We start from the raw sequence: 8,791 nt of genomic DNA, 5'->3' as shown, positions 1-8,791 counted from the left end.
AATTGGAACATACAGAGTATTACTTATCAAAATATAAAAATAATAGGGTCAAATATTACATTTCAACCTTAGTTATGTATAAATTTCACGCCCTAAGCCGGAAACACACAATGAAAAGACAGAAAGGTAGATATTTTTCGAAATTTAAGCAAAAGCGACAAACTCACAAGGCAGTAATTTGGTTATTCACACCAATAGACACGAAAATACTTGTAACATAAAAAGAAAAATAAAGTCGTAACTAAAAAAAAATAAAATATGAAGGGGTTGGAACAATTAATCATTTGTCAAAGCACCCATTTGGTAGATGGAAATGATACTTGTTTACTAGCAACACCTGGGGGTGATGCGAGCTCTCAGTGGATATTTCATGGTAATAGTGAAATCAAACTCCTCTGATAGATCAACTTCATCTCCCTCCACAGGCATCCATTCGAAATGCCAAACTAGATTAGCAGCAAAGTACTGTAAATGGAGCAAAGCTAATTCATAGCCTGGGTATATTCTCCTCCCTACACCAAATGGCATCATTTTGATCCCCTTGTTCCCTGTTATATCAAAATCTTCATCCACCAAAAACACCTCTGGCTAAAATTTCATTGGATCTTCCCACACATTTGGGTCCAGACCCATTTCTCTCACCAAGAAGTTGATTGTAGCATTCTTGGGTATGGAGTAGCAGTTCAATTCCATTTCTTCTGTCACCCTATGCGATATCACAAAGTGAGTTGGTGGGAGCTGCCTAAGACCTTCCAAGACTACTGCTTTCAACAAGTATGACATTTTATGTAAATCCGCCTCTTTCACTTCCTCCCCCGTATTATTATTATTATTGTTGTTATTATTGTTTTCTCCCATAACTTGGCGTATTTGTTGGAACAATTTTTCCTGAATGGAAGGGTACTTGATCAAGCATGCCATAATCGACTGCAAGGTGGTAAACGTGGTATCGCTGGCGGCTCCCAAGAACTCGCCGCAGAGGCTGACCATCTCTTCATAATTGAGTTTTCTCTTTTCTTCTGGCAATTCCAACTTCACCAGTGTATCAACATAAGCGATTGGTGTGTGATCTAGTTCTTTGTGGTCATGAACTAGTATTCCAGTTTTAGCCGCCCTTTCTAAATATTTTATTCGATCTTGGATCAAAGGGATGAAGACCCCATCAAACTCTTTTCGTAGTTCAGTGCTCTTTCCACAGATTTCTGAATATTATATTTCCTAATCTGGGAAAGAAATCGAGTATTCTAAATCGGTGAAAAGCTACAAGTACTCTATGTTGTACGTCTTTAATTTGCTTAATTTGATCCTCCTCGAGTTTATTCCCGAAACACATAAGGACAAGAAGACAGAAGATTGCATGCGTACAATGATCAAGTAACATCACTTCATTAGTACTACTGGAACCTTCAGAATATTCATATTTGAGCCTTTGAATGAGAATTCCAAGAACCCAAGCTCGGTTCTTGGAATGGGACTTGATATGAGAGGGATGAAGCAATTCTGCGATAAGGTTTCGACGAAGGAGCCGCCACGTTGGGCCATAAGAGATTGATGTGATAGTCTTCTGGTTGCAGTTGAAAACATTACTTGTTGTTGAAGCAATTGGCCTATCGGGGCAAATGGCACCATTTTGAACTAAAGCTTGGTATGCTAAGGAATGGCTGCTGATAAATACGGAGGTAGAAGACCATATTTTAATGGAAATGATATGACCCAATTTTCGTTTGAGGTCTCGGAATATGACTTCAAAATCGCCTGGGGTTTTTCTTAGCCATGGTAAGATCCCAATTACTGGGAATATAAAGGGGCCTGGTGGCAGCTTCTTCTTATTAATTTTCTGCTTGCGTTTATTATGAAAGAAAAATATGAGGAAATAAGATGTACATAATATTGTGACAATTATGAAGAACCAACTTCCCATTAATGTCTTCTTTAATAGCTTGAAGAGTAGAATTTGATATATCTGTCTTATGGAATTTTGTATTATGAGTCCCCTCCCCTTTTATAATGAAAGAATTTGAACAAGATCTACTAATTAATCAAGGGACTAAATATACTGACGAAGTCCCTATGAATATTTATGTTTTTGTGAATCATATTTAACTTTAAAATTTTTATTGCACTTGAATCACTAATATCATATCTTTTGAAGCAATTAAAAAAGGACAATGATCTAGCGTATGGCTGGATTGATTGAAATATTCTTGCACTACCTTTTATTAACTCTTTATCTTCTACATTTCACACTATGTCACACCTCTTTTTTTTTTTTTTACGGGGAAATGAGTTTTTTTAATTTAAGTGACATTATTTGAAATGAGATTTATTTTATTTTATTTTTTATAGTCGTCCCTCGAAATAATTTAATTACGGTATTCCGAGTCACCATTTATTTTAAAATCTCAAATCAAGAAAATTTGACTCTATTTATGGTCCGCGAACACATAAGACCGGGTAATGAATTCTGCTGAACCGGGAGAAGGTATGAGGCACTCCCGGATTCCGTGGTTTTAACATGATCGCTTTACCTTTACACGTGGCTTAATTATCCGAATATTACATGTTTTAAACCTATTGTGCATTTTTACCCTTTACCGCTTTTAATTAGATATCTACACCGCTTTTAGTATTTATAAAATTATTTAAAATAAGGTACGATGTCGTACACTTGTTTGCTTTATACACATCGCAAATCACGCCGCATGAAACGCACCAGCAATTCACAACATGTTTATTTTAGAATTACTTTGATGTTGGTTCAAGTCGCACAAGCGTGCGCTCGAGTTTGGATTTACGTATCATGACTATGCCACGGGAACCCTACCCATAGTCACGATAATTTATCATTTAATCACGCCTAACATAAACTATGAATGTTCATAATTTGTTTATTTTTCTAAGGTTTGTGATTGAGTGTGAAGGTCGGGATGTTATTGTAAGGTCCCTTAAAAAAAATTCATAAATGAATTTAAGATTTCATAGTGCCGAGGTAGGCTTACGTGTTGGATTAGTGCGTTGGGGAGTTGAAGCAAATCTTCGAAAGTATAGGGCATTTCTGTGGTTCATTCTGCGACCGCAGAATCACTCTACGGGCCGCATAACTACCGCAGAGTGAGGCAGAAACTTGAGATAAATTTTAGGACCATTGTGCGGTCCATAATGCGGCCACATAAACCGTTTTGCGGGCCGCAGATCCCATCGCAGAACCAGCATGAGTAATTTTTGCAGTGTTGCCCAGTTCCGAAGGGCCATTATACGCCCCATCTGTGTCGGGGCGTCATTTTTCTGATTTTTATAACCCGATCCCATTTTTATAAAAAAGGCTTTGGGGGTCATTTTTAAGGGTTTCATCTCATATTTTTAGAGAGCAGTGAGAGTATCTTTGAAAGAGAAAGAGAAGACCTAGCCATTTTATTTATCAATTCTTGCTCAAGGCTTGAAGATTTCACAAGGATCTTGCTAGGGTTTCAAAGACCTAAGAATTTCTTTCCCTAATTCTTTAATTTTGAGTTTGGGGTAAAAGATAGGTGATTGGGAGTATGATTCTTGGGTGTGAGAGTATTATGTATGCATGCATGTACCAATAAGGTTTATGGAAAGATTGTTGAGCTCAATATGTAAAGATTGGGTAGTGGAATGAAGAAAATCTTGCAGAAGAAAATTGTAGCAAAATCTGCACACCTAGTATTTGATAAAATGCTCAAATGAGATGAGACCATGAATAACTTCCTAATTTGTGTTCAATTTTGTTATGTCTCAAAATAGATTGGGATTTCTAGGATTTTTGAAACGTTGTAGTAATTTAAGAAAAGCTCAAAGCGAGGTATGTTAGCTAAACTCCTCTCTTAGAATTGAATCCCACGGTATTCATATAATTTATGTAAGTCCCGAATTGTTCATTATAAAATTGGCTATTCCGAATAAGCTTGTGTTGAAAGATATATGTTCAATGTGTATCCCAAATGCTTTTATCATGCTATGTTATCATTTGAGAATGTGTTCAAAGTATGGGTTGTGCATTAAAAATGTTCCGACTTCAAGTCAAATTCAAACGAAGGCTATTATGCCAAATTTTGTGAAAAATCTCTATGTGCCTAACACTCTTAATTGCTTACATGTGTACTAAAAATCCTGATTTGAAATGTCTTGTTGTTGTTGATGATGATGATGCTTGAAAGTGAATAAGGTGAGCATGAAATACTAAATATTGCAGACGTGCCAAGAATGATTTTGTAATTATGGCCATTAGTGCCAATGAAATGAAAAGATGTGAAAAAAGTATGAAACGAGATAATTGGTAGAAAAGGATGATGTCGATCCACACATAATTGTGGTGAGATGGCCTAGACGATCGGGTCGTGATTGGACGCCATGCCGCACACATGGTGGTAATTGTGCTGGAAATTGTAATTGAAATTATGATTGTGGTTGATGTCTCGCATGAGGCGTCCTAGCCGATCGGGTCGTGATCGGACTCCGTGCTAAAAGTACGATGGTAATGGTATTGTGAATAGTGACATAATGGTACTAAATATCTCCCAACTTAAAATATGAAAATTTATTTGAACATTGTCTTGGTCCTAACTTAAGGTTTGATATTGTTTGAGGCTTCCACTAATATTATGATTGTTCTTGCTTGTATTATTAATCGTTCTATTAAAAGGGTGTTTTGTCATTCATACTACTACTATTCGATATGTACTAACGTCCCTTTTTGCCGGGGGCGCTGCATCTTCAATGGATGCAGGTGGTTCTATAGTAGGAGACATTGATCAGTGATAGCGGTACACCTTCTTCCCAACTGACTTGGTGAGCCCGACTTTATTTCGGGGTCATGTATCTTTTGTTCCTTGTGTATTGTGTTTGAGGTATAGCCGGGGCCTTATTGCCGGCAATATTATAGTACTCTTTTGTATCTATTAGAGGTTCAGTAGACATGGTGTGGGTTGTATTGGTATTGGGAAGGTCAGGATAATATTATTGTATGTGTGGTACATCTTCCGCTTCAAACTATGAAAGTGTGCGTAATTTGAAACTTTAAAATGAAATAACTACCGGTAATGAATTGGTATTGTATACATGATCTCTTTTTGGTCTAAATAACGAAAATATGTATTATCTTTATTCATAAGTGAGTTTGGGTAGAAAGTATCTAACAGGCTTGCTTGACCGGGTTCACTCGGTTGAGCGCCGGTCGCGCTCCCGAATTCGGGGCGTGACAGTTATGGAGTTTGATTTTGGAACAAGTCTTACAAAGTAATGTACATGGGTTTTTACGGGACTTGAAGATTTATTTGGCACTAATTACCACAAGGCAAGAAAGGACGAACATCTTAGTTAAAAAGCAATGACAGATGTTTAGCTTGTAAATTAGAAGTTGGTTTCATGCTTTATCCATACTTGGCTTAATACTACATTAGTTAATGGGTAATTTAGTGATATTACAAGTTACATGCGATTAACAACCCACATTAAAAACTCCAATAAGTCTGAGTGAGTCAAAATTGGGCTTATGGTGAAGCCCAACGCTTCAAAGCCTGTCCGAAATGGCAGACCCCCTTTTGCACATGAGGTTACAAACCTCTAATTGGACCTGGAATTGTGACCCGACCTGTATTGTGGTCCAAAGTCCTCAAGACTTCAAGCTGATGGTGCAACCTCGCATGGGCCAATTATTCAGGCCTAAGAATTTTGGAGTACAAAGGGCCAATGGATATCCAATTGTTTTTCCAGACATCTTTCATACTTTATCACATAAATGACAATAATAACAAGCTGCCCTAAGTATCATTACATGATTATCTGAATTCCAAATTACGGTAATCGTACAGTTCATATATTCAGAGGCATTCGTATAGTTGACATAAATGAAGGCTGGCCCAAATTGATTTTAAAACATTTCAGACATAGCCATAAATTGCTACCAAATTGATTTTGGAAAATTTAATATTACTTGAAACAATCACTATTACATGCCCAAATCCAAATAAATTATCATACAACTTGTCAATTTACAAAAGAATCTCAAATTCTAGGCTAGTCAACTAGGATTAATTGTTATACAGATAACCATTTCATGCTTGTTTAGCATTCCAAATCTATTCAAAATTGATTGAACTCATGACTTGAGGCTAATACTTTCCTAATCTCAAATCGACCTGGAAATTATAAACTTCAAATATGATTTCAAGTAGACAAACAATACTCGTATTTTAACACATCCAAATACACGAGTCTATATCACAATTATGCATTAGGATAGTTTATCGAAATAGCAATTGTACTACTCGAAATCAGAAGTCACACCTTCGTAGCATGTAAACAGACTTCAAAAAAACTCAATAAAAGAAGAATAGGAGATGGATTCAACATATAAAATAATAGCACATCTAGACTTCATGGAGAAAACAAAGGAAGTAAGTCATTTCTTCCAAAAGCAGTACTCAGGTTCGTAAACAAGTACCTGATTGCACAGTAGTCACTTTTGAACTGCCAAATAAAGGCCGAAGAAAAAGAGTGTGAATAGGTTGGATCTACTTCTTCGAGGCACATAACTTGTGTAATATTTTTCATATGTATTTACTTCTCATTTGTAAAAGTTGGCATCTGCTGTCATACAAGGGTGATCTAGGGAGTTAGCTAGTTTATCTATACTCCCTCATCTCAATGTATCTTTGTTGGAGATGAATAAAATGCGCAGCTCATTTAATAATAATAATAATAATAATAATAATAATAATAATAATAATAATAATAATAAATAAATAAAAAATAACAGCAGAAAACAACAGCTTCTTCTACTCAAACAGCTTTCCAAGATTCAGAAAATATACAACAGTCAAATGAAATTAGTAACAACTTCTGAATCTTTTTTTTTATTGTTTTTGTTTTGTTTTGGGAATTTTAGTTTTTTCACATCTATATTTCAAATTTCAGGCTGCTTCTAAACCGTGCAAGTGAGTGTGGAGTTTTTTGAATGACCTAATGCATATGATTGAGGTACTGTCTTATAGAAGCCTTATAGGGCTTCTTTCAGATTTTTCCTTTTCTTTTAGATCCCTCTCTTTTCTATTTTTTCTCATTAAATCCCTCACATTTGGCCCTTGTTTTTACTTTCCAATGCTAGTCAGTTCTTTTACCCTCTTCTAGAAGCTCCTAATTACTGGTTTCACCTCTACCTGCTTTAATTAGAGTTAATTGCTTCATGATCCACTCTTATAGTTTATTTGATTCATCTGTGCCTTAACTGAAATTGTTATCTCTTCTATTGTCATGTTATCTTTCCCCTAACTGCTTGTCATTATTTGAAGTTATAATTTATCTCTTCTGTAATTGTTCATCCTTAATTGAGACCGTGATTATCTTTCCGTTGCTTATCCTTAATTAAATTTGTTGTGTCTCTTTCGTAATTGCCCGACCTTAAAAGAAGTTTAGATATCCTATATCTTAGTTGACTTGCCCTTATTTGGAATCATTCGACTTGTGTTAGCTCCCTTGTTTTTTGAACTGTACATTGCGGGATGTTGTTACATATTATTTCTTTCCTTGTTGAGTTGTTCTTATTATGACTAGCATTCTCTATTGTGACTACTCCTTGTGAATTAGTTCCTCCGTTTCTTTGAGTTCTGAAATTTCTGAGTTGACTTATTTGTCGTACCCTTGTGCTATTGTCATTGTTGTTGTTGTACTTGTTATTGTGATGCACGAGGTTTCTGTCGTGCGGTTGTTGTTATTGTGATGCACGAGGTTTCTACCGTGCGGTTGTTGTTATGGGGTTGCACGAGGTTTCTGCCGTGCTATTGTTACTATTGATATTTGCACATGCGGCGTGACAAGGCGGGATATATATATATATATATATATATATATATATATATATGGGTTGCGCATGTGGCGAGACAAGGTGGGAATATTGTTATGCACGTGTGGCGAGACAAGGCGGGCACTTACTTTATTATTGCACACATAGAGAGACAAGGTGGGTTGTGTCAGGGATTGATTTGTGATAATTTGTGATGGCCTAGGGGCATTCTTGTTGTTGATATTGTGTAGTGGTACACTTACCTGTGTGAGCTTTATCTTGTAAAAGCTGTGAGAAAATATTCTACTTGATGTCCGTTACTTTTCCTTATGCGTATTTGATGGTATGGACTATTTTAAGACACTTGCACAAGCATACACGTAGTTAAGCACTCTTATCGGATAAGTGGTGTTCTTAATATTGGTGAGCATAGATGCTCACCCTTGTTTACTTTCCTTCTATGTGAGAATGGCTCTATTGGCACGTGAGTAGTTAGTGCAGTTATGAGGGCACATGATGCCAAGTGTTAGGGTTCAGGCATTGAGTCCCGTGAGTTGTGATTTGTCCGAGGTTCGGTACCTCGTGTAGTTTGTTGAATAAAACCGAATGTAAAAACGGTTGTAGTTGTTGAGTTATTACTTGTCCCTGCTATATTTGTGATTCCGGATTTAGGTTGTGTTCCATTCATTTTTTTCTATGTCATTTATATGGTATTTCGCTGATACTTGTTGTGTCCTTTCTTATTTCCATTACTGTATTGTGAGGCATATTGCATAATCTTTATGTAGATGTCATATTTCTGTTATTCATATACTTATACTTGTTCAGTTTATTAGACCAGTGGGTGTCTTGACTATTTCTCGTCACTACTCCATCGAGGTTAGTCTTGATACCTACTGGGCACCGTTGTGGTTTGCTCATTCTACACTTCTACAAATTTTTATGCAAATTCAGGTATTTGTTTGTTAGTAGCTATGCGGGTCATTGCTG

At 36.3% G+C, this 8,791-nt stretch overlaps 1 pseudogene; it reads right to left on the bottom strand.

The window, feature by feature from the left end:
- Nucleotides 1–327: 327 nt before the first annotated feature.
- Nucleotides 328–1,921, bottom strand: LOC107786472 (cytochrome P450 89A2-like; annotated as a pseudogene).
- Nucleotides 1,922–8,791: the final 6,870 nt, after the last annotated feature.

The sequence above is a fragment of the Nicotiana tabacum genome, chromosome 9 (genome assembly GCF_000715075.1).
Source record: "Nicotiana tabacum cultivar K326 chromosome 9, ASM71507v2, whole genome shotgun sequence".
Taxonomy (NCBI): Eukaryota; Viridiplantae; Streptophyta; class Magnoliopsida; order Solanales; family Solanaceae; genus Nicotiana; species Nicotiana tabacum.
The sequence above is the reverse complement of the archived record's forward strand: the minus strand, read 5'-3'. Positions and strand labels throughout refer to the sequence as shown.